The sequence below is a fragment of the Meles meles genome, chromosome 2 (genome assembly GCF_922984935.1).
Source record: "Meles meles chromosome 2, mMelMel3.1 paternal haplotype, whole genome shotgun sequence".
NCBI lineage: Eukaryota > Metazoa > Chordata > Mammalia > Carnivora > Mustelidae > Meles > Meles meles.
Window position 1 is genome coordinate 120,654,520 of NC_060067.1, and position 27,532 is coordinate 120,682,051.

Consider the following 27,532-nt stretch of genomic DNA (forward strand, 5'->3'; position numbering starts at 1 on the left):
CTCTTGTGCTCAAAGAAGTCTAGAGGTAAGCAGTGCCTGTGTGGAGTCGCCACGGTCATCAGAGAGTCAGATCCTTTTCGTCTTTTCTGCCCCATATCCCAGCACATGAATATTTACCTCAAAATCACGTGGGCATCCAAGTGGTAGGGAACACCCATTCACAGATTTTCCAGGGTCCACCTAAAGGGTGGAAGATAGTAAGTAAAAAGCTTTAGGGCTAGGGCATCCTCCTGTATCTAGAAATCTTACCTTCATTTTTCTTTAAACCCTCCAAGACTAGCCACTAAAGACCAATCTGAGCCACCAGGCAAGCTAAGAGGTCAAGTGAATGTCAGATGTGAGCTGAAGAAGGAAGGAGGAAGAAAGGAAACAAAGGAAAGCAAAGGAAATTAATGCTCCTATTCCCTTCCTTCCTAAACCCTCTAGGGTTCCCCATTGGATGAACTTAGCTGAAACCAGAGGGCAAGGGAACCCTTTGGTATTGTCCATACAGGTGAGCTTCTTGGGACAGGAAAGGGTAGAGTAGATTTGGAGGGACAAAAGAAGATATAAAGCAAGAGCACTGATATTAAATTGCAAATAAAAAGTAGAATAAAATCACTTTCATCTGCATTCCTTTAATGCTCGTTCCATCACTGACTGTGGTAGCCAGCCTCCCAAGTAGCCCCCAGTGGTTCTTGCATCAAGAGGCAAGAAGTGTTGGAGAAGTGTTAGAGGGTGGCTTCTGAGGCTCGGTCCCATTGAGGCTTCTGCCTTATTGGACCACTTCTTCTGGATGATACTAACTGTCAGGTCACAAGGATACTCACGTGAGTATTTGTGGTATGGAGCTGAAACCTCCTATAGCAACCATTTACCAGCCATGAGAGAGAACCTCCTTAGAAGAGGACCTCCAGCCCCAGCCAAACCATTGTATGACAGCAACTCTGACTGCTACCTTCACGGCAACCTCATGAGAGACCTAAGAAGAGACCCTAAGAAGCTCCCAAATTCCTGACTCTCAGAATTATGGGAACTAATAAATGTTTGTTGTCCTTCAAGCAACAGAGTTTTGGAGTAATTTGTGGTGCAGCAAAAGAGAACTAATTATGATTATTAATTTAGGTGTCGATTTGATTGTATGATGCACCAACTGAGCCAGCCAGGAACCCCTCAGACAACACTTCTTCTTTTTTTTCCCAGAGACTTTATTTATTTATTTATTTATGAGAGTGAGAGTGAGACCACTGGGGTTGGGGGCAGAGGGGAAGGGAGAAGCAGACTCCCTGCTGAGCGGTGAGCTCGATGTGGGGCTCGATCCCAGGACTCGGATCATGACCTGAGCTGAGCTGAAGGCAGATGCTTAACTGATTGAGCCAGTCAGGCACCCTTTAGGCACCCCTCAGATACTTCTGACATCAAATGGGTGTCCTATAATTTAACTCAATTTTGACAGTAGCCACCTGGAGCTAGCACAGACCTCACAGGTTAAGAGCTCAGTCTCACAAGGCTGCTCCTACTTCAGATGGCAGTTACAAGTCCCAGGTAGCCACCTGAACTTCTGACCAACCAGCCATAAATCAGGGGTTCTCATGACCTCCTCCTCAGGCTCAGTAATTTGCTAGAAAACTCACTGACTTAAGGAAATGCTCTATTTAATCTTCAGTTTATTATAAAGTATGTCTTTGTCTGTTTGGGCTATTAAAAGTACCATAGACTGGTGGTTTATAGGCAACAGAAGTTTATTTCCCACGGTTTTGGAGGCTGGATGTCTGAGAGCAGGGTGTCAGCATGGTCAGGTTCTAGTGAAAGCCCTCTTCTGGATTATAGACTATTTTTTAAAAAAGATTTTTATTTATTTATTTGACAGACAGAGATCACAAGTAGGCAGAGAGGCAGGCAGAGAGAGAGAGAGGAGGAAGGAGGCTCCCTGCTGAGCGGAGAACCCAATGCAGGGCTCCATCCCAGAATCCTGGGATCATGACCTGAGCCGAAGGTAGAGACTTTAACCCACTGAGACACCCAGGTGCTCCTGGATTATAGACTATTAACTTCTTGTTGTATCTTCACATAGTGGAGAAAGGATGGAGAGAGCTCTCTGTGATCCCTTTTTATAAGGGCACAAGTCTCATCATGAGGGCTCCACCTTCATAACTTAATTACTCCCCAAAAGACCCCTCTCCTAATACTGTCACATTAAGAATTAGAATTTTTACTTCAGAATTTGGCAACAGTAGGGAAGAGTATATAAACATTCAGTCTACTGCTGGATACAACTCTAGAACAGCCAAAAAAAAAAAAAAAAAAAAGATGCATAGGCCAAGTTATGGAGGGAAGGGCACAGAGTTTCCATGTCTTATCCAGAGCACCTGTCAGCACCTCAATATGCTTACTGACTCAGAGGTTCCTTTACTAGGCAAGAGTGAGCAAATCACTGGTCAATGCTGATTTGCACCACAAAGGAAATCATCAAACAAACAAACAAACAAACTCCCTCCCCCAAACCCTATTGAATGGAGAAGATACTTGCAAATGGTATATCTGATAAGGTGTTCATACCCAAAATATATAAAGAACTTCTACAACTCAACAATGAAAAACAATGAAAAACAATCCAATTAAAAATGATCAGAGGACCTTCTTTTCCAAAGAAGACATACAGATGGCCAACAGACACTTGAAAGGATGCTCAACATCACTAATCATTAGGAAGTACAAATCAAAACCGTAATGAGATTATCACCTTACGAATAGGCAGAAATCAAAACAGGTAGAATCAGAAAGATAAGAAATAACAAGTGTTGGCAAGGGTGTGGAGAAAAAGGAACCTTCATACATTGTTGGTGAGAATGTATATTGGTACAGCCACTATGAAAAAGAATATGGAGGTTCCTCAAAAAATTAAAAATAGAAATACCATATGTTCTACTAATTCTACTACTGGATATTTACCAAAAGAAAATAAAAACAACTCAAAAAGATATATGCACCTCTATGTTTATTGTAGCATTATTTATAATATCCAAGATATGGAAACAACCTAAATATCCACTGATAGACAAATGGATAAGGATGATGCCATATATATGTATACAATGGAATATTACATAGCTATAAAAAAGAATGAGAGTGCGTCATTTGGGACAACATGGATGGACCTAGAAGGTATTATGCTAACAAATATGTCACATGGAAAAAGAAAAATACCATATGATTTCACTCATGTGTGGAATTTTTTTAAAAAAATGAATAAATGAAAACAGAATGTAGAATCAGACCTATAAATGCAGACAACAAGCTGATAGTTGCCAGAGGAGCAGGGGATGGGAGAGATGGGCAAAATGGGTGTAAGGGAGGGGAGATACAGGCTTCCAGTTATGAAATGGGTAAGTCATGGGAATAAAAGGCACAGCATAAGGAATATGGTCAATGATACTTTAATAGTGTCGTGAGCACAACATAATGTTTAAATTTGACAAATCACTATGTTGTACACCTGAAATGAATGTAACGTTGTGTGCCAACTATATTAAAATAAAAGTATATATTTGTCAAAACATACAGTGCACAACCTGAAGAGTCAACCCTAATGTAAAACCATGGACTTTGAGTTACAATCATGTGTCAATACAGGTTTACTGACTATAACAAATGTGCTACTTCAGTGAGAGATGTTGGTAGTGGGGGAGATTGTGCATGTATGAGGGGGCCATGGTATATATGAGAACTCCCTGTACTTTTCAATTTTGCTGTGAACCTAAAACTACTCTAAAAAGCAATGTCTACTTTTTAAAGTATATATTGACATGGACAGATATTATCTAAAATTATTTATTAAATGTTCATGTTAAGATAATTTCTATCGGGGGGCCTAGGTGGCTCAGTTGGTTAAGCATCAAACTCTTGATTTGGTTCAGGTCATGATCTCAGAGTCATGAGACTGAGTCTTGTGCTGAGCTCCATGCTTAGCATGGAGTCTGCTTGAGACTCTCTCTCTCCCTCCCTGCCCCTTGCTTTTTCTTTCTCTCTAAAATAAATAAATAAATAAATAAATCTTTTAAAAAATGATCATTTTCTCACCGAGTACGCTATTTAAATACAAAAATAACATACTGCTAATATAATCAAATTGTACAATCCTAGATTTCATAATGATCATACTATGAAATTTTTTTTTAAACTTTTTTTTAAAAGATTTTATTTTTATTTATTTATTTGACAGACGGAGATCACAAGTAGGCAGAGAGGCAGGCAGAGAGAGAGGAAGGGAAGCAGGCTCCCTGCTGAGCAGAGAGCCCAATGTGGGACTCGATCCCCAGACCCTGAGATCATGACCTGAGCCGAAGGCAGCGACTTAACCCACTGAGCCACCCAGGTACCCCTTAACATGTATTTTAAATTATTCAAGTATATTGCTGAATCAACTTTAATATTTTTAAAAAGATAAATTATTTTTTATTTTTATTTTACTTCTTTCAAAGATTTATTTATGGGGCGCCTGGGTGGCTCAGTGGGTTAAAGCCTCTGCCTTCGGCTCAGGTCATGATCCCAGGGTCCTGGGATCGAGCCCCACATCGGGCTCTCTGCTCCTCGGAGATCCTGCTTCCTCCTCTCTCTGCCTCCCTGCCTACCTGTGATCTGTCTCTCTCTCTGTCAAATAAATAAGTAAAATTAAAAAAAAAAACAAAACAAAGATTTATTTATTTATTTGAGAGAGAGAGCAGGAGAGAATGCAAGAGAGAGAACAGGGGAAGGGGCAGAGGGAGAGAATATCTAAGCAGACCCCACTGAGTGTAGAGCCCAATGGGGGGCTCGATCTCATGATCCATGAGATCATGACCGAGCCAAAACCAAGGGTCGGATACTCAACCAACTGAGCCACCCAGGTGCCCCCAAAATAGATCATTTTTAGAGCAGATTTCTGTGTACCACAAAATTGAGTAAAAAGAGAGATTTCCAGGGCGCCTGGGTGGCTCAGTGGGTTAAAGCCTCTGCTGTCGACTCAGGTCATGATCTCAGGGTCCTGGGATAGAGCCCCGCATCGGGCTCTCTGCTCAGCAGGGAGCCTGCTTCCTCCTCTCTCTCTCTTTTCCTGCCTCTCTGCCTACTTGTGATCTCTGTCTGTCAAATAAATAAAATCTAAAAAAAAAAAGAGAGAGAGAGAGAGAGATTTCCTGTGTACCCTCTGCCCCCGTGTATGCATGACAGCTATTATCTGTATATACTGACATGGAAAGCTATCCTTAATAGATACTGGGTAAAAAGAAAATCAGCAGAAGAACATACATAATAAATAGGATATAATTTGAACTGTAATATGTATGTTTGATGGGTGCAAGGAAAATACTACAACACGTTTTATTATTATCCCTGATTATGTGGGAAAACAGAAACTCTGACAAGGTAAATAACCAAGAACAATCAGCTACAAATGGTGAAGCCTAGAGATGAAACCAAGTTTTCGTGGCATGGAACCGGGCTTAGTCCATTTTAACATTAGGTAGAAAGGTCTGTGAGGGAATGTGGGGAACCATCGGCACAATGATGCAAAAACTAGGGTGGTGGAGTGAACAGGAGGTGCATTTGTTTTAAGGAAACCAGGCTATGTTTCATTGCTGCGTTGGTGGGAGAGTGGGCCGGGTTGGGGGGCACACCAAGAATCACTGGGGAATCAGTGGTTCAACCTCAGTTTAGAGCAAAACCAACCATCTTGAATTCCGGAGAACCGAGGTTCAAATCCCGTCTCAAAGAAATCATCCCCAGCTATTGAGCCTTAAAATAGTAAAGAAACTAAATCATCTCAGGTTGTGTCCTCAATGTTGCAACCTCTGTTACCTCACTGAGGGAGTTCTCCTGGCTTATGTGGCTTTAGGTCATCTGATACCATCTTCTACCCGAGACAGGAATCTCCCCTACAGTCATACTAATGGGTATTTTTTTCTTTCTTTTTTTTTTTTAATATTTTATTTGTTTATTTGACAGAGATCACAAGTAGGCAGAGAGGCAGGCAGAGAGAGAGAGAGGAGGAAGCAGGCTCCCTGCCCAGCAGAGAGCCTGACATGGGACTCGATCCTAGGACCCTGAGATCATGACCTGAGCTGAAGGCAGAGGCTTTAACCCACGGAGCCACCCAGGTGCCCCGGGTATTTTTTTCATCCTTTCTCGCTCAATAAATTCTGACCTTTTATAAGGCATAGGACTAACTGCTGCTTTTATTGGAGTGGGCTATCTTTTTATTTGAACGTATTCCTGAAAAATATTTTATGTGTGCAAATTTTTATTTATGGGAACAGAATTGTATCACGTATCTCCTTCAGGTGTTTATATTTTCCCACTCAGGTGTTTATATTTTCCCACTCAGCTCTATGTACTTAAGAGTTACCCAGGGGCGCCTGGGTGGCTCAGTGGGTTAAAGCCTCTGCCTTTTGCTCAGGTCATGATCTCAGGGTCCTGGGATCGAGTCCCGCATCGGGCTCTCTGCTTGGCAGGGAGCCTGCTTCCTCCTCTCTCTCTTTCTCTGCCTGCCTCTCTCCCTACTTGTGATCTCTGTCTGTCAAATAAATAAATAAAATCTTAAAAAAAAAAAAATGAGTTACCCATGCAGCTTGGCCTCCATCTAACCTGATGCTACTCACAGAGGCTGCAGACTCCGGCGTGTGCCTCACATCTTACCCGTCTCCTCTCACAGGGATGAGAACCCGGTGTAAACTCAACTCCCGTCCACCACTGGCCGTGACACAGGAAACAACTTTGCCCTGTTCCCGTATAAACGTGTCAAAATTTCTTTCCCGTATAAACCGTGTCAAAATTTCTTCAGAAATTTTTCTAGAAGCAGAATTTCTGGGTCACAGATATATGTATGCTTCATTCAACAAATCATGCTGGATTAGTCCCCAGAATGGCTGCATCAGGTGGATGCCCATCGGCCGGGGCAAATAGTATGTTCCTTTTTTCCCCCCATCACTTCCAACCCTTGGCAAGATCCAAATTTCTCATTTTTTGTTAGCCTGAAAGGTGTAAAGTGATATCCTTGGGAATGTTTTTGTTTGCATCTCTCTGAGTACTATCCCCTCGTGTTTATATAACCGACCAGCCCACAGTGAAGCTGATACGCTGAGAAGGGTAAGATTGATCCTGCTGTTTCAGGTTTCTCTTGCACACCTTATTCTGTTCCCTGGGTTAGGCCAATATCATTTTTTAAACAGCTTTATTGAGATATAACTCATCCATGTAAAGTGCACAGGTCGATGGTTTTTAGCATATTCATAGAGTCGTGCAACCATCACCAAAATCAATTTTAGAACATTAAAAAAAAATGTGTATAGCAGGGTACCTGGGTTGCTCTGTCAGTTAAGCTTTGGACTCTTGATTTCAGCTCAGGTTATGATCTTGGGGTTGTGAGATTGAGCCCCGAGCAGGGCTCTGCATTGGGTATGGAGCCTACTTAGGATTCTCTCTCTCCCATCCCTCTGCCCCTTGCCTCCTCTGAAAAACTTAAATAAAAAATAAAATAAACAGGCATCTCTGTGACTATGGCGATGTAAGCAGTGTGGAGCGTGCTGGCTGGGGCATGCAGCCTGCACGTCACCCTACCACCACCACCCGCCTTGGCCCCGGGGGCTGAGGGTGGCCGCCCACCTCCCTCCGCACACCAGCTCTGCGCTGCTCTCCGAGCATAAATTCACAGACAAACACAAATGGGTAACAACCAAAAATGTCATTGGAACAGTGGGAATTGGCGATTTTGCACAAGAACTTTTGGGAGATGTTGTTTACTGTAGTCTGACTGAAATTGGGACAAAACCGAACAAAGAGATGAGGCTGGTGCTTTGGAAAGTGTGGAAGTGCTTGTGAACCCTTTTGTCCTCTACCAGGAGAAGTCACCAAAATTAAGGATGCTCTTGCAGAAAAGCCAGGACTTGCCAGCAATCTTGTTATGAAGATGGTTGGCTGATCAAGATAGCTCTCAGTAATCCATCAGAACTGGATGAATTAATGAGTGAAGAGGCATATGAGCAATACATGAAATCTACTGAGGAGTGAAAACGGAACCCCTAAATAAACAACTTAGTCTGGCACAGTGGTCTTAAATTAGTGGTACACAGAGGATTTAAAATAGCAATTATTAGCAATACCAGTGGGAGAAAACTACTTGCAACAATGCTAATGGAAGAAAATACCCCTTAACTTTATAATGATTGCAGAAAAACACAATATGCATCTGTTTTGCAATGCCCTCTGATTGGTATGTTCCAGTTCTGATGTTCAGAATCCTGAAATGATCTGCTGTTAAAAACTACCCATAATGGCGCCTGAGTGGCTCAGCTGTTAAGCCTCTGCCTTTGGCTCAGATCCTGATCTCAGGGTCCTGGTATCGAGGCCCACATCGGGCTCCCTGCTGGGCAGGAAGCCTGTTTCTCCTTCTGCCCCTCCCCCTGCTTGTGTTTCCTCTCTCTCTGTGTCTCTCTCTGTCAAATAAATACATAAAATCTTAAAAAAAAACAACTAGCCATAAAAATTGTGTAATTCAAGGAAACATTGTTACCCTAAACCTTAGGGAGTATTATAACTTGTTTACATCAATCCCTGGATAGGGCTTGAAATACTAATCTTTCCACTGGAAACAGCTGGCAGTAGACAAAGGTTTGTTAGCTGTATAGCATCAGATAAAGAACAATACTACCTTAATTTGCATTATACTGTACTTGTTGGTGGTTTTTTCACACAACAAGCAACAGCCTTGCATGAAGATAGTTTAATAACAAAACATTCAACTCCTTTGTTAAAAAATAATAATAAACCATAAAAATAAAAAAAATAAATAAAAATATGTATAGCAAATGTTTATTAAGAAATGTATCGGGGTGCCTGGGTGGCTCAGTTGTTAAGCAACTGCCTTCAGCTCAGGTCATGATCTCAGGGTCCTGGGATCGAGTCCCACATCAGGCTCTCTGCCTAGCAGGGAGCCTGCTTCCCCCCTCTCTCTGCCTGCTGCTCTGCCTACTTGTGTTCTCTCTCTGTCAAATAAATAAATAAAATCTTAAACAAACAAACAAACAAAAAAAAACTTTAGAAAAAAAAAAGAAATGTATCAGCAGTTACCTGTACTTTTTTTTTTTTTTTTTTTTTTAGGGAGAGGGAGTGAAAGAGAGAGACTCGGGAAGAGGGGCAGAAGGAGAGAGAGAAAGAATCTTAAGCAGATTTCCAGCTGAGCACAGAGCCTGAGGCAGGGCTTGAGCTTGTGACCCTGAGATCATGACCTGAGCCAAAATCAAAAGTTGGACACATAACTGATTGAGCCACCCAGGTGCCCACTGTTTTAGAATATTTCTATCACCTCAGAAAGAAACCCTATGCTCATTAGCATTTATTCTCCATTGTCCCCCAAACTCCCATACACCACAGCCCTAGGAAACCATGAATCTACAAGTCTCTGTAGATTTGCCTTTTCTGGATATTCCTATAAATGGAATCACACAATACGTGGTATTTTGAGACTGGCTTCTTTCACATAGCATTATGTTTTCAAGGTTCATCCATGTAGGAGCACATATGTGTACTTCATTCCTTTCTATTGCTGAATAATACTCCATTGTATGGACGTACCACATTTTCTGTATCCATTCATCAGTTGATGGATTTGGGGTTCTTTTCATTGTTTTCACCTTTTGATAGTTACAAATAATGTTACTGTGTACATTCATGTACATGCTTTTGTATGGGATGTTTTCATTTCTCTTGGGTATATACCTAAGAACTGCTAAGAAGGGTAACTCCACGTTTAATAATATGAGTGATTGCCAAACTGTTTTCCATGGTGACTGTACAATTTTACATTCTCACCAGCAATGTACTAAGGTTCCAATTTCTCCACAACCTTGTCTCACTTGTTATTGTCCATTTTGTTTATTACAGCCATCCTAGTAGGTGTGAAGTGGTATCTTCTGGTGGTTTTGATTTGAGCTTCCCCCCCTTTTAAAGATTTATTTATTTATTTGAGAGAGAAGGGGGGTTGGGGAGGGGTAGATAGAGAGGGAGAGAGAGTCTTAACAGACTCCGTACTGAGTGCTGAGCCCAGTACGTGGCTCAATCTCACAACACTGAAATCACGACCTGAGCTGAAACCAAGAGTCAGATGCTTAACGGACTGTGCCACCCAGGTGCCCTGATTTGAATTTTCCTAATGACTAATGCTATTGAGCATCTTTTCATGATGTAATATTCATGGGTTACCTCTATATCTTCTTTGAAGGAATGTCTATTCAGACATTTTGCCCATTTATAACTGGTTTTTTTTTAAGGTTTTATTTATTTATTTGACAGAAATCACAAGTAGACCGAGAGGCAGGCAGAGACAGAGGAAGGGAAGCAGGCTCCCTGCTGAGCAGAGAGCCTGATGTGGGGCTCGATCCCAGGACCCTGGGATCATGACCCAAGCTGAAGGCAGAGACTTTAACCCATTGAGTCACCCAGGTGCCCCTATAATTGTTTTTTTAAATTATTATTGAGTTGCAAGAGTTCTTTATATATTTTGAATACAAGTTTCTTTTTTCTTTTTTTTTTTTTAAAGATTTTATTTATTTATTTGACAGACGGAGATCACAAGTAGGCAGAGAAGCAGGCAGAGAGAGAGGAGGAAGCAGGCTCCGTGCCTGGAGCAGAGAGCCCGATGCAGGGCTCGATCCCAGGACCCTGGGATCATGACCTGAGCCGAAGGCAGAGGCTTTAACCCACTGAGCCACCCAGGCGCCCCTTGTGTACAAGTTTCTTATTAAATTTCTGATTTAAAGTATTTTCTTGGGCTAATTGCCTTCTAGCTTAGCTTTGATGTAAAAAACGTAACAGCTGCCAACACTACCCACATTTCTGTGATTTTTTTTTTTTCTCACAATACTTCTGTCATCAAATACGTGGGCTCCTCTCCATACCAGTGAATTCTCCAACTCTCTGGACACAAGTAGGTATCCTACAATTCATTTCAGTTCCGACATGAACCACCCAAAGTTAGCACAGACCCCACAGGTTAAGGACTCAGTCCCACAAGTCTGTTCTCACTTTTGCTTTTCACCTGTACTTCTGACCAATCAGCTAGAGATGGCAAGTTTTTTGTTTTGTTTTTGTTTTTGCTTTTTAAGATTTCATTTATTTATTTGAGAGAGAGAGAGAGTAGTGTAGGGACAAAGGGAGCGGGAGAGAGAATCTCAAGCAGACTCTGTGCTCAGTATGGAGCCCCACATAGGGCTCAATCTCAGAACACCTGAACCCATGACCTGAGCTGAAATCAAGAGTTGGACACTTAATGGACAGAGCCACTCAGGAGCCCTGAGGTGGGAGGTTCTAACAACCCTTTCCTCAGGCTCAGTTCATTTGCTAAAGCATCTCACAGAACTCAGGGAAACATTTAACTTACTAGGTTACTGGTTTATTATAAGTGGATGTAACTCTAGAACAGTCAGCTGGAAGAGATGTATAGGGCAAGGTGTGGGAGAAAGGACATGGAGCTTCCAGTCCACTTTGGAGCATACCATTCCTCTTGATCTCCATGTGTTCAACAGCCCGAAAATTCTCCAAACTCCAACTTTCTGGGTTTTATGGAGGCTTCATTATCTAGGCATGACTGATGAGATCCTTGGCCATAGGTGATTACCTCAGCCCCCAGGCTCTCTCCCCTCCTTGGAGGCTGGAAGTGTGGCTGAAAGTCCCAACCCTCAAATCAAGTCTTGGCCTGAAGCTATGGAGGGGCCCACCAAAAGTCATTTCATCAGACAAGAGGTGACTCCTATTACTCAGGAAATTCTAATGGATTTGGGAGCTCTGTTTCAGGAACTGGGGACAAAGACTAAATATGTATCTCTTAGAGTATGCAGACACAGATTGCATTAAAAAGGAATGAAGAAAGAAAACAGATTCCAGGTTGATTATCAATTCAATTTAATTCATTTCCCACATTAACAACAACCATCTATGTGCAAGCTATTCTCAGAGTGGAGAAACTTCAAGAAGCTTACGGTTATGACATAAATGAGTGGAATGGTGACTGTGAAATACTAGAAGCAGAAGGGTCTCCAAGGTCTAGCAAGTGTCCAGCACAGGTGGCTCCACAAACATTTGCTTGATATAACTGAACTGAGGAGGTAAGAACAGAACCAAAAGATGTGGCAGAATATAGAAAGTGACACAAAAGTACAGACATCTCTTGCTACAGCTGTCTCCATCAGTCCTTGAGTTTTAAGGACTCAAGAAGATGGAAAAAGTGAAGGCAAATGTGAAAGAAATGAAGAGAGTTGAGAAGAAAGACTTTAAGAACAGATCAAGGAGACTAGTAGTCAGGAAGAAAACCTGGAGGGGAAAGCCTGTAGGTACCTGCCCTAAAAATGTAGAATTTTTGAAAGCACTCCCCTAGAGCTAACCAGGCTGAGCTCTTTCTGCATTAACCAGATTTGGGATTTTTACACCAGCCACACTGTTCTGTGCCACACAATATGTGAAACAGAGTCAAGAAGAGCGAACGCTGAGAGATATAAAGGACAGAGACAGATGAAGGGGAAAGCAGCAGAAACCATGCCACAAAGTGAGAACGGAAGTATTTAGGTAATTTTTAGTTCTATTTCCTTTTCTGCTTGCATGACTGGCAGTGGACCCACTTATGTTCCCTGGGATTTCCTTATGGTAGCCAACTTTGCACGCCTGGTATTTGCTTGATATAATTTCCCCTAGGGCAGTGCTCAATGGAGCAAAGGCTTTGCCAGGAAATGGAGGATTCATTCATTCATTCATTCATTCATTCATTTGACAGATTTATACTGCTTTGCTTTAAGTGTTGGGGATATTACAATTTGTTTATTTATTTATTTATTTATTTAAGACTTTATTTATTTGACACAGAGAAAGTGAGAGAGCACAAGCAGGGGAGAGACAGCAGAGGGAGAGACATAAGCAAGTTCTCCACTGAGAGGGAGCCCGATGCAGGGTTTGAACCCAGGACACTGGGACCAGGACTTGAGCAGAAGGCAAACCTTTAGCCTACTGAGCCATTCAGGTGCCTGGGGGGATATTACAACTTCAACAAAAATCCACCTCCCATGGAGGTCTGGGGAATGGCAGACATAACTAAATGAATGAATGGGTAAACATCCAATGTGTGATCCGTGCTCTGAGGATGCAAACGGGTAGAGGAGAAGGAGAGCTATTTTAGGTAGGTAGTCAGGGAGACTCCCGTAATGTACTGTGGAGTAACCAGAGACCTGCAGGACAGGAGACAGTGGTCCCCTGAGTTGTCTCCAGTAGAGGCCAGAGCAGCAGAGCAGAGATAACCTGGGGAGAGTGGACAATGTTTGGAGGAGGAGCCAGGCATAAGCATATAACATCATCTCCATTAACCCAACACATTTTCTATTCCTAGCTTCCTTTCTATTTTATTTTATGCTTTCTGCGATAGGTTTTATTGATGAGTTTTTCAACGATGTACTAGTGTGTTTGTAATTGCTCCAACATGCTGTATTTTGAAGGACGACTTGCATTTTCCACGAAGTCTGGCCCTATAAATTTTGTGTCACAGATTCAGACTTAAAAAAAAAATTCTTTCAGGAAAAGTGATTCAAAGATGTGTAGCTGCTACCATACGGCCAGTGCTTTGACTTGTAGGTATATATTCAAAATAACGAAAACATGAGTCTACACAAAAACTTGTACATGAATGTTCATAGCAGCATTCTTCGTAATAGCCCCAAATGTCCTAACCTAGATGTCCATCAGCTGACGGGAGAATAAACCAAACCTTGTACCTACCATCTTAAAAAAATGGAAACTGCAGAACGGAACTTTATAAAACATATGTAAGTGACTAGCTACTTGCAATAAGAAATGTCGGAAACTTGTTTTGTTTTCTCCCTGTAGATGTACCTTACATGATGGCAGGCTTCCAGGAGGCAGGACATGCAAACTGCCCTTTCTCTAAAAGGCTAGGAATCGAGACAATGTTGCTTCCCTGTATTTTAGTGGTTAACAGCAGTCACAGGCCTAGCCCAGATTCAAGGGTGTGCAGAAATAGACTCTACCCTTGAGAGGGCACCCTTGATAGGGCAACCGCATGTGAGTACAAGAAGGGAAGAACTGGAGATAAGCTATCATAAAGATAGAATTGGTTGGGAACTAGAAAACAGATTTAAAATGTCAGAAGCCACTAATAACTAAAGAGCAACCTACATTTTAAGGAATTGAAATTTGGGTAATATATACTTGTCTGATGCCGAGTATACCTCTCTGTTTCTTGACTTTGGGCTTAGACACATGTATTATTTACCTATTGTTGCATACCAAAGGCCTCAGCTCACCTAATCTTTAGCTCCATTTGAAACAGCTGCTTATACCTTTCTTCTTGAAATCTATACTGCCCTTCTCTCACTTTCTGTTGTTTTTCCTCCTACCTCAAAGCTACTCCTTCTTTGTCTCTTTGCTCAATCATCTTCTTTTTCCCAACTTCTACACCCTGCAAAATCTCAGTATCTTGGCCTCCCACCTCCTCTCTTCTCCTTACTTCTTACGTGGTCTCGTCCTTGTGGGTTTAAGTTCCATGCACACGCTGATGACTCCAAAAATCATGTCTCCCTAGAAGAAGAGATGAATGTATTTAAGTGCCTATGCAAAATATTCGTTTTATGTTGACTAGGCATCACAAATTTAACTCCCCTAAAGTAAAACCCTGGATTCTTCTTCAACTCCACCTGGAGAATTTTTTAGCTTGTTCCTTTGTTGCTCCTCTTGGCCCTCCGCAGTTTATTCTCTGCATAACAACATGAGTGATCCCTTTCAATCATAAATCCGTTCCTGACACTCATCTGCTCTCTTTGCCAGGGTCTTCTCAACTATGAGAGTAATATCCCAATTTCTAATCTTGGTGTATAATGCCTTACAGATTCCAGTATTTCTCCAGCCACATTTCTGCTTAATTTCACTCACTAGCCATGCTCCTGTCGTGTTGGCTTCCTTGCCACTCGGCTACAGAGCCTTTGTGCTTGTCCTGTCCTTTCTTCTGCCTGGAGTACTTTTTCTTCAAAAATATGTGTAGTTGTTTCCCTCCCTTCTATTACGGTCTCTCTCCCTGGGTGCCCCTGACTCTAAAAGTGTTCCCTGGCTTTCTCACCTCAAATAGCACATTTTCCCTGCTCTATCCCATTATTCATTGTTCTTTTTTCTACAGACCATTCATTGTTACAGAAAGCAAAGAATATATTTATCTCTGTTGTTCTATCTTCTTTTCTCTAGTATGTTCCACAAGGACAGAAATTTTGTCTGCTTAGTTCACTGCTGTAATCTTCAGTTCTCAGAACAGTTTCTGGCACATCAGGAGATGCGCTAAATATGTATTATTTGAATGAGTGAACAGCCATTTACTGAACAACTAAGGAGAGAGCTGCAATAGAAAAGAGGAGGAAGAACAGAGACATTTTGTGAGCTGGGACATTGCCAGAACCAGCAAGCCTAGAGCAAGGTAGGGTGTTACAGGCAATGGCAGTGATTAGTCAAAAGTCCTCGCATTGGGCGTCTGGGTGGCTCGGTGGATTAAGCCGCTGCCTTCGGCTCAGGTCATGATCTCAGGGTCCTGGGATTGAGCCCCGCATCGGGCTCTCTGCTCAGCGGGGAGCCTGCTTCCTCCTCTCTCTCTCTGCCTGCCTCTCTGCCTACTTGTGATCTCTCTCTCTGTCAAATAAATAAATAAAATCTTTAAAAAAAAAAAAAAAAGTCCTCGCATTGACTAGGCTGTCTAAAGCCAGGAATGACTCTACGTACTTCCCACATGTTAGTTTATGGAATCCTCCCTAAAACTATGATTTTAGAAATACTACCATCTCCTTCTCCACGCAAGGAAACTGAGCATAGGGAGGTTAAGCAACTAGCCCAAGGTCACAGCTCACAAATGGAGAGCCAGAACTGAAACAAGCTGGCTGTCTTCAGAGTCTTGTTCTCCACTGTTGTAATACATAGCCTCTCAGACAAGCCGAGTATGAGGCCACTGAATTCATACTTTAATTACTTCACAGTATTGCTTAGAGTCAATCCTACCTACAGTCTTGGTGTCTTTCCTACAGGCATTGTAAAGAAACACCTTAGTTTTGCACAACCTTTCTACCATTTGGCATATCCTTGATAGATCTCTGGCTTTGTTGCCTGTTCTTAGGAGTAACGATTGCACATGGTGTGAAGAGATGCACTTAGCACTTGACTGGGATGCTAGAAGTTTGGCTTATAGTTACTCCCAGTCTGTAGTTGTCAGCTCTGTGGTTTTGGGCAAGACCTATCGCCTCTCAGAGTTTGCACTGAATTCTCTGAAAAATGAAGGGGAGAGGAAGAGGAGGAAATAAATCCAAAGATAACCTCCCAGCTCCAAAATTCTTTGACACATTGACTGCTGGTAGGGCAAAAAGACTTCTGGTCCTTCTCTCCCAAGCTCCCTGTTCAGTCAATGAGTTAAGAAGGAAGAGGTGAAAGGTCCTGGGTGGCAGACTCTCCTACTATGATCTTTATCTACAGTAAACCTGTGGGCTGCTCCGCCTGCTCTTGGGCCCAGTTAGGAAATCAAGCCTTCTTTTGGAATAAAACTTTCTACATCAGTCACTGAAAAACAGACGGAAAGTAAACTCAGCTAAAAATCCAGCAGAGCGAGCCAACATTGCAAAACGGATGGTTTCTGTTTTATGCCTTCCTTCCCAATGAGAGCAAATTCACCCCTCAGGTTCAATTTATATTCTGCTCTAACTGCTCATTTTCTCCCCCTTCAGTGCCACAGAGTGCTGTGTTCTCCGCTTGTATTTCTCTAAACATGGAAGCCCCCCAGCAGATGATACTGTATAATCTCTACCTGGTGAAACAGAAAATGCTCTTCACCCTCCCCTGCCTTTTCTTTCCATTTCCTTTATCTGCAATCTCTGTTCTTTCCTGGTGCATGAAGTTTAGTCAGAAATTTATTAGTCAGAAATTTATGCACATAGGTACAGGTATTTCACTTGTGGAACACATTAAAACAGAAGACTAATTTTTGTTAAGCAATCGGTAAAGCCAATTTTTGTTAAAATAATTTAAGTTTTTAAAACAGAGGTGAGTAGGAGCATATTTAACACATCGATGAACTATGTACAGACAGCGTGGGAAGGGGATATGCTTTGAAGACAGAGGGTCCTGGGTTCAAATCCCTGCTATTCCTCTCAGTATTGTGTGGTTGAGGGCAAGTCATTAACCTCTCTGTGCCTCAAAATTTACTCCATCTGTAAAACAGGGATAATGTTACCTACATCAAAGGGCTGCTTCGGGAACATACTTGAGTTTTCTGTAAACACTCGCATCTAACAGATGTTATGGCAGGGAAACAAAGATGTTTATGGGGCCAGTGGGAAGAACATATAAGGCATCAATGAGTTGTGCTTTCACTTTCTTTTTCTTTTCTTTTTTTTTTTTTTTTAAAGATTTTATTTATTTATTTGACAGAGAGAGAGGTCACAAGTAGGCAGAGAGGCAGGCAGAGAGAGAGGAGGAAGCAGGCTCCCCGCGGAGCAGAGAGCCTGATGCGGGGCTCGATCCCAGGACCCTGAGATCATGACCTGAGCCGAAGGCAGCGGCTTAATCCACTGAGCCACCCAGGCGCCCCTCACTTTCTTTTTCTTGAGAGATAAATCACATAGCTGTTAATGAACTTTGAAGCCATGCTGCAAGGATTCAAGTTCCAGCACTGTCATTTGTAAGCTATATGATCTCAGGTAAGTTACTTAACCTCTCTGTGCCTCTTCTGTAAAATGGGAATGATGATAGTAACCCTAACTCATAGGCTTATTAAGATTAAGTGAATTACTACATGTAAAGCATTTAAAACAGTTCTTGGACAGAATAAACATTTGCATCGGTGAGTGCGATGGTTCATTTTATGTGTCAGTGGGACTAGGCCAAGGTACCCAGATATTTGGTCCAACATCATGTCTCCATGTCTCTGTTGAAGGTATTTTTAGATGGGATTAATGCTTAAATCAGTAGACTTTGAGTAAAGCAGATTCCTCTCCATAATGTCGGGGGCCTCATCCAGTCAGTGAAAGGTCTTAAGGAAGAAACACTGTCATCCACTAAGGAAGAAGGAATTCTGTCTCCATCCAGACTGCCTTGGGTCTTGTGCTGCAACCTTACTTCCTCCCTGGGTCTCCAGCCGGCCACTGCGCGGCAGGACGCTGGTGCTTACTCTTTCTTCTGCCCTGACTACTTCTTCACATATACCCATGGTCTGCTCCCTCCCTTTGGATTTGCATTTGCCAGCCCTCACATCGGGTGATGAGATTTCTTTCTTTCTTTCTTTCTTTTTTTTTTTAATATTTTATTTATTTATTTGACAGAGAGAGATCACAAGTAGACAGAGAGGCAGGCAGAGAGAGAGAGAGGGAAGCAGGCTCGCTGCTGAGCAGAGAGCCCGATGCGGGACTGGATCCCAGGACCCTGAGATCATGACCTGAGCCAAAGGCAGCGGCTTAACCCACTGAGCCACCCAGGTGCCCCGGGTGATGAAATTTCTTAAATCTCAGTCTCTCTCTCTCCACCTACACGCACACGCCCCTGTTTTGGGTTCGTTTTCTCTGGAGAACCCTGCTACCGCAAGCGATAATGATTTGGGTATGTAACCTGAAGTGATCGTCTATATTGGTTCTTCAGTATATGTGCTGCCGAAGCGAGCACTATATTGGTTCTTCAGTGAGAGTAATCACATGGCAAACTTTCACTTTAAATCTCCCACTTCTGAAGATTTAAGAAAACGAAGAGGAGAAAATAAAGATTTGCCTTTTAAAAAGGCAAGGAAGCAAGGAGGCAAGAACACTCATGGCAGGTACAGAAAATGATGTGTTTGGGTGGAATAAGGGTCCACTTAGGGAAGTGGTGGGTCATAAGGTTGGAGAAAGGCAAGGGTGGGCCATGGAAAGGTCTGAATACAAGCCTTGGAAGCTCAGGATTTCTTTCCCCCTGCTGGAAATGGAAAGCTACCCAAACTTTGGGAGAACAGCGCGGTAAGATGAAAACTACTCAACAGTGGTGTGGGATTCATCAGGAGGAGGGAGAATCCAGGGAAAGAGAGAACAGGTAGAAAATATTATGTGACCTTGCATTATGCTGTTAAATACAGTTCATCACCAAAGAGCATTAAGCACCTGTTTCCTTACTGTTTTCACTGGGTCACATTTTAGGCCATATGGTGGTTTCTCAGGTGAGCAGGCTGATGTCCCTCTCTCAGTTCCCTTCCCCTTTTTCCTTTTGCTATAACTCTGCTCTCCTCATGGCTCCCAGCTTCCTGCAAGTTCCCTGGTCTTTGTGAAGGTAGGGTGGCCGTAGAGAATACCTTTTTTTTTTTTCCCTTTTGTCCTTTTTTAAAGATTTTATTTATTTATTTATTTAACAGACAGAGATCACAAGGAGGCAGAGAGGCAGGCAGAGAGAAAGGAGGGGAAGCAGGCTCCCCGCTGAGCAGAGAGCCCGATGTGGGGGCTTGATCCCAGGACCCTGGGATCATGCCCTGAGCAGAAAGCACAGGGTTTAACCCACTGAGCCACCCAGGCGCCCCTCCCTTTTGTCCTTTCTGACCTTTGGAAATCTTACCTGGTTTCAACCTGGAGGAGGAGTGTGAGTTCCTATTTTCTTTATATTAAAGCATCTTCAAAAAAACAAATGTTTTTTGCTTTCTTTCTATAACAGAACCATAACATGCTATTAGTTTATTTGAGTTTGAAAAACTTTTCCCGGAGAATTTTTGTTTGTAAAATCTAGATCACCCAAAGCCAAAGTAACTTTTTTTTTTTTTTTTTTTTTTTTCCAAAGTAACTTTTAAGTGGTAAATGCTAAGCCTGGTTTTAAAGTCTATATTTAACACTTCCAGGGAAAGAAATGCCGCTGGGTACTTTCCCAGCATATGCTAATTAGCTGAAAAAGAATACTTTCTTTGCTGCCATTGGTGGAGAAACTGACCAATGGAGGAGTAGTTCAGCACCTACACCCACTCTGTACAAAATAGGGAGGTGTGTTTGTACATGCCAGTAACTCATACTCTTGGTTGCCTCACAACCAGTGACAAGTGTGCCTTTCATCATCTCTTACAATGTTACCCTAAGATTCTGAACTTTAATCTAAATGAGACTCAGAAAAGAGGAATGAGTTTAAGAAATTAGGTATCATTTCTAATAGCTTTTAAGCATATGCACTTCAGACATTACAGATTTTGAAGATGATGGCAGTTTTCTGTGATACTGCATGGATTTTATCCACTGGAATAAGTCTACTAATTTGTATGTTCACTTCATTCCACTGACAATAAATGTATTGAATGCTCTTTATGAAGATTATGAGGGAAGTTGTGGCCTGTTTCAGCCAGATCCTAGTAACAGGACATTAGCAGCTACTACTCAGCAATAGACACGGAGTTTTAGATTCTTGAAGGTGTAATTTTCATTGCATTAATCTGTACTATTTCCCATAACTAGAAGGGTGCCATATTAATTTTTTTATAGTTTGCTTTATAGGTGGACCAAATGTTTTCATTATTTTTTTTTAGACTGACTGTTTATAGCCTCCTCCAGTGTACTGTAAAATCTTCAGAGTAATAACACTGTTTATTTTTATGGGACGCTTACATTCTCTACCTAATTTAATTCTTGCAGCAGTTACATAAGTTGGCCAGGACAGGTTATATTTAGTGCTATTTTTTTTAAAGATTTTTATTTTTATTTTTATTTATTTATTTGACAGCGAGAGACAGGAGATCACAAGTAGGCAGAGAGGCAGGCAGAGAGAGAGAGAGGGAAGCAGGCTCCCCGCCGAGCAGAGAGCCCGATGCGGGACTCGATCCCAGGACCCTGAGATCATGACCTGAGCCGAAGGCAACGGCTCAACCCACTGAGCCACCCAGGCGCCCTTAGTGCTATTTTTTAATCTGATGAAATGGGCACAGTGAAGTTAGCTTCTTATCTGACGCCATACACTGGTCAAAAGTGATGTTGGAGTCTAGACTCAGGACCCATGCAAGGAACATTTTATTTGATTACAAGATACCTCTCAAGAGTTAGAAATTCTTTTTTTCCTTCTTACTCTTTCTACGTAGACTTGTATAATATTCAGCAACTGAATATCCCTAAGTTAAAAGGGAGGCAGAGACAGAAAGAAGATGAGCCACAAGACTCCTAGGATAATATTTAGAGAACGCCATACCTTTTTTTTTTTTTTTATGTAGACCCCATGCCCAACCTAATATGGGGCTTGAACTCATAACCCTGAGATGAACACCTGAGTTGAAATCAAGAGTTGGACACTTAACCGACTGAGCCACCCAGATGCCCCATACTTTTCTCATTTTAGCATTCATTATACTTAGATACATGTGTATTATTTACTCTCCCACCTCCTAATTTTCATAACAGCAGAGATCATGTTTATATTGTTCATTCATTGCTATAAACCCAGAGCCTAATATACATAGTACTTGATATACAGCTGGAACTTCACAAAAAGTTACTGAAAAAAATGAACACACATTTCTCTTTCACTAAAATTGCCCAAGAAAACCTCAACCAAATGATTTTATTTTATTTTTTTAAAAAGCTTTATGTAAGTAATCTTTACACCTGACATGGGCTTGAACTCATGACCACAAGATCAAGAGCTGCATACTCTTTCAACTGAGCCAGTAGGGTGCCCTAGTCAAATGATTTTAAGTTGGAGCTACTCTCTGCATCCATCAGGATAGACTAGGTTAAATTAGCTCAAGATACCATAACAAACAAAATCAGTGGCTAAAAATGATGGTTTATTTCTCGCTCATGCTATGTAATGGAGCAGAATTCTGCTCTTCATCGTCACTCAGTGATCCAGACTGATGGAGAGGACATGATCTAGAACAGTGTGGGTTGCAATGGCAGACAGAAGTGGGCCCTGGAGGGTCATGCCAAGGAAGATTAATGCTCCAACTCAGAAATCCTACTTACAAATTCATTGATCTGAACTAGTCACAGGTACCTCCCCTTCCCATAGCACCACCCACAAAGGAGCCAGAAGCTCCGGCATCGTGGAGAGTGAGAAATATTTGACAAGTGGTGGTAATGACTACCAAATTTATTTCCTTGATTCTGAGCTTTTGTGATTTAAGTAATAAAGTCCAATTTTGCTGTAACCTTTCCTGCAATACACTTATAAAATATAATTGTCCTCATAATGGCCCTGTATAAGAATGATGCATGGTGGGGCACCCCAGTAGTTAAATGTCTGCCTTAGGCTCTGGTCATGATCTCAGGGTCTTGGAATCAAGCCCCACTTCTGGCTCCCTGCTTAGTGGGAAGCTTGCTTCTCCCTCTCTCACTGCCCCTGTTTGTGTTCCCTCTGTCACTGTCTCTCTCTGTCAAATAAGTAAATAAAATCTTAAAAAAAAGAAAAAAGGAATGATGTATAGTGAAATTAAATACTTAAATAAGGTCAAATAGAAAAGTCAGAGGTGGAAATGGAAAGGTAATTCAAATCTCTATACTACTAGTTCTAGATGAAGCTCATTTATTCTGTATTTGTGGAGGAAAATTATACATGGGGGGGAAAAAGCAACATTATATTCTAAAGTAAAATCATTGCTGCAAGTTTCACTGGGTCCAAGGAAAAAACTTACAAATTCTTTGAGTCAGGGCACCTGGGTGGCTCAGTCAGTGAGATTCAGCCTGGAGTCAGGGGAGCCCTATGCTAACCATGGAGTCTGCTTAGGATTTTCTCTCTTCTTCTCCCTCTGTACCTGCCCCCTTTAATAACAAATAAATATATATTTTTTTAATTTTTAAAAAAGATTTTATTTATTTGACAGAGCACAAATAGGCCAAACGGGAGGCAGAAGAAGAGGCAGAAGGAGAAGCAGGCTCCCCACGGAGCAGGGAGCCCAATGCAGAACTCGGTCCCAGGACCTCAGGACCATGACATGAGCCAAAGGTAATGCCAACCAGCAGAGCCACACACGCGCCCCAATAATTAAAGATTTTTAAAATTCTTTGGGTCAGTGTTTTGGAAGCTCTTCTAGTAACACAGAGAAAGGACATCTGGGCTAGCAATTCTGGAGAGTGTAAGGACCTATTTAGCCAGAGCGTTTCCACCTTGTTGTTTAACCCTTAAACTGTCCCTGCCCCCTTCCTCCAGGGAAAAACAAGTCCGGGGAAACCAGCCTCAGGTAACAAAGCCCAAATACAAGGGTGGGTCAGGCCAGGTGGAGACATTCGATCAGTGGGGGGATGCATACTGTCTCCCTAGTTACCAAGGAGTATGGGTCCCACCCTTTGGTCACCTTTTGGGCACCAATTCTGACCAAGGTGATAGGCTAGGTCAAATGTCTACTATAGGGTAAATTGTAATATAATTGGTCACTTATGTGTGACCTAGCATGACTGTGGAGTTTCCTCTGTGTGTTACAATCTCATTGGCCACCTGTGCGTGTCAGGCCCAACCACATGGCCTTTGCCCTTAAAAGCTAGTCTGTGAAACAGAGAAAGGTCACCCTCTCTTGTAAGAGGTGCGGCCCCGAACGTTAGGTTTGATTCTTGAAGCTTGGTGCGAAATAAAGCTTTGCTTGACCTTCGCTTTGTATCAGTCTCGCTTCTTTAATCACGGACCCGTTATTGGGGGACCTAACAGAGAGAATAGGCTGAACTGTGGAAAAATACATCCCAGTATAATTCCAGGCTCCTGCTTAGGCAAGAGGCCAGAAGTAGCATAGAGACAGTCACCTGGAAAATTGCTGATTCTAAAGTAGGAGAAGAAAGAATGTTTTCCCTCTACTCTCCGAGGTTCTCTGGCTGGGGACCTAAAAATTAAACTGATGAAAGACAAATTAACAAGAAAAAAAAAGTTGTGTGTTTTTTGTTTTTATTTTTGAGTGAGATGGCATTAATGCCTTAGTAACACTAGAAAATCAAAACCCAAGTCTGTATTGCCTAAAGGTTAAGAAATAAAAACCTAAGGAAAGCCAATCACAAACAGCAAATCAGACTTTGCCAAATAAAGTAGCTGCTTAAGTTAGAGCCAGATAGTTTCCTTGCTTTGCTCTCCTCTCTTCTCTATAAAGTCTTGCCTCTAGCTCCTATCTGTGGAGCACTCCTAACAATTTCTGGTTTGGGGCTGCCCAATTCCAATTGATTTTTGCTCAAATAAACTCTTGAAATGTTTATTATGCCTCTGTTTACCTTTTAACAGTTTCATGTTGGTGGTTCATTAGCCCAAATCTCAAATGGCTTTCTCAAGACTCACATGTCCTCATTTTATATTTTATAAGTCCCCATGCCACCCACTTGCCCAAAATCTCATGACCGGTCTTGGGAATAATTTCCCGAAAGTCACTACTATCAAACCACTGAATTCTTTAAAATATAAAGTAAAATACAATGGAGCTCACCTTAATGAAGGCATGGAGTGTTGTGTTCACTTGATTCTTTGGGACATTATAGAGTGGTCCCTCATGCTGAGTTCATGTACATTTGTACTACATTTAGCTTCAGAGATTCAAACAGCCTTAGCATATAATTCAAAAGAAGTAAACTACTGGTGTCGTTTGCTATCAACTATGGCAAGATATGGAGCGGTACAGTTTTCTTTTCAACCATTTACTTGAGAGAGCATGAAAGAGATCATCAATGGGTGAGGGGCAGAAGGAGAGGGAGAAACAGGCTTCCCCTGAACCAGGAGTCCTACGGGGAGCTCAGTCCCATGAGCCTGGGATCGTGACCTGAGCCAAAGGCGGATGCTTAACGGACTGAGCCACCCAGATGTCCCAGTGGTAAGGTTTTCAAATGTAATTCCAAGGACTGAAATAACATCAAACATTCGCATTTCTTCAGGGCCACCTAATTGATCTTGTTTATCATATGACTGTAGGTTATAGTCTATTAGAATAAAAGGATTTGGCATCGTCCTGATGTTCTGAAATGGTGGGCATGCAATCCGTAAGAACTTAAAAAGAAGGTCAAAATGCTAAGCATAATTCAAAATGTTTTAGGTTTCCAAACTTAAAATTTCCCACATCAACAGTTCTTTTTTTTTTTTAAGATTTTATTTATTTATTTGACAGACAGAGATCTCAAGTAGGCAGAGAGGCAGGCAGAGAGAGAGGAGGAAGCAGGCTCCCTGCTGAGCGGAGAGCCCGATGCTGGGCTCGATCCCAGAACCCTGGGATCATGACCTGAGCCGAAGGCAGAGACTTTAACTCACTGAGCCACCCAGGTGCCCCTCAACATTTCTTTTTGTTGCCAAAAGTTTTCACATTCGTGAGAGCAAAGTCCTTCATTACCTGGTCTGAATGTTTGAGATATTACAATACATGGTACTACATTATTGATGAACAGTCAAAAGTAACGTAATTGTTGGGGCACCTGGGTGGCTCAGTTGGTTAAGTGTCTGCCTTTGGCTCAGGTCATGATCCCAGGGGCCTGGGATCCAGCCCCACATTGGACTCCCTGCTCTGTGGGGAGCTTGCTTCTCCCTCTGCCTCTGCCTGCTGCTCCCCCTTCTTGTATTCTCTCTCTGTCAAATAAATGAATAAAATTAAAAAAAAAAAAAGTAACTTAACTGTATTTAAACTTTGGCCACCAAAATGCTCCATCAATATAAAAGGCCAAGACATGTACTAAAATGTACACAGTATCACTATGGGTCATAGCTCTAAACTGGAAACTACTCTAATGTCTTTCAACAGAATGAATTCATAAATTACGGTATAGTCACAAAATGGAATAAAATGAATCATCTACAACTACATGCAACAGTATGGAAGAATCTCGTAAGTATAAAGTCGAGTAAGAAAGCCAAACACAAAAGAATACTTAATGATTTTATATACGTCAAGTACAAAGACAGGCAGAACTAAGTCTGTGCTGTTGACAGGACAGGCAGCGACTGGAAGGCATGATGGGGTTCCTGCGTGTTAATAATGTTCTGTTTCTTTCTTTTTTTTTTTTAATGATTTAAAATTAATTTATTTTTTTTCAGCGTAACAGTATTGTTTTTGCACAACACCCAGTGCTCCATGCAATACGTGCCCTCCCTATTCCCCACCACCTGTTCCCCCAACCTCCCACCCCCGCCCCTTCAAAACCCTCAGGTTGTTTTTCAGAGTCCATAATGGTCTTTTAAGGTTCGCCTCCCCTTCCAATTTTTTTTTTTATAAACATATAATGTATTTTTATCCCCAGGGGTACAGGTCTGTGAATCTCCAGGTTTACACACTTCACAGCACTCACGATAGCACATACCCTCCCCAATGTCCATAACTCCCTCCCCGTCTCCCAACCCCTAATGTTCTGTTTCTTGAGCTGTGTTGGATACAACAAAGGTGTGTTTGGAATGTGAAAATTCATCAGGGTGCACACACAGCTTGGAATGTGTGTACTTTTCTGCATATATATTATGATTCAATAAAAAGTTAATGAAAGAAAGAAAATTCTAGGAAGCCCATGAAAATGGAATCTCAATCCAGCTTAATAATCCTTCAGGTCATTACCAGAATTTGTGGGTCACCAATTTATAATCAGTCTCTAAATAGAGTAGTTAACGAACTGGATTCAGAACAGCTGTCCCAGGAGCAGGATACCTGATATGTCAAAACAGGCTTATAGTTTCCCTTTAATATCTTCAATCTGTCTGCTTTCCCCTCCCTTAAGTGGTATCACCGTAGCTTAAACCAGGTCATCTCCCACCCTGAATTTCATCCAAGATGGTCTCCTCACCAGTTTCCTAATAGCCTATTCTACCTGTTCTCTACACGTTCATCTGTGATGTAAAGTATAAACTAGATCCCTTTATTTCCTTGCTTAAAATGCCTCAGTAGAATCCCATTACACTTAAAACGTAATGCAAACTCGAAGACTTGGGTATATGGTTTGACCTCAGTCCACCTCATGTCATGCTGTTCTGCCCGTCTAGTATGGCTAGAGCCATACTGCTTTTCTTTCTGTTCTCCCAAAATGTCCAACTATTGCACCTCAGGACCTTTGTCCTCTCTGCCCAGAATAGTTATCGCTTTTCAGGTCCCTCGGCTGACTAACTGATTTCCTTCTCACTCTTCAAGTCTCCGACTGAATGGGATCTTATAAAGTTCTCTTACAACAACCTTCCCTCTCTAATGTCAACCTCCTCTTATTCTCTATATCCACACTTTGTCTATTTCTGTCCTTGACGTGATTCTTGTTTCATTGGCTTGTTTACCTGTTTGTTTGCTCCCTTTTCCTTATTAGACTGTAAGTTCCGTGAAGGCCAAAATCACGTGTATTTGTGTCCGGATTGCAGCGCCAATGCCTGGCGCAGTGTCTGGCATACAAAAGGTCCTCCATAAACATGGAAATATCTGTCAAACGAATGAATCGACGTTCCCAAGGAATCACAAGACGCCTGTGCAGTCACGAAGAACACTGCCCTGTGAGTTTTCCAAAGAACCGCAGTGAAACCAGATGCCTTTCAAGCCCTTCTGCCGAGGTGTTGGCATTCGTTCTCGGTTTCCTAGTTGTCACAACGCCTGCCCCCTTGCCAC

The 27,532-nt window shown here is 42.0% G+C and overlaps 1 long non-coding RNA gene and 1 pseudogene across 1 annotated transcript; one reads left to right on the forward strand and one right to left on the reverse strand.

Moving 5' to 3' along the window:
• Positions 1-117: 117 nt before the first annotated feature.
• Positions 118-27,516, reverse strand: LOC123937124. The gene is made up of 3 exons (XR_006817414.1): positions 27,211-27,516; positions 14,516-14,586; positions 118-180 (listed from the first exon to the last, which is right to left on the reverse strand). It is a non-coding gene; the product is annotated as an uncharacterized LOC123937124 (long non-coding RNA).
• Positions 7,512-8,022, forward strand: LOC123937123 (annotated as a pseudogene).
• Positions 27,517-27,532: the final 16 nt, after the last annotated feature.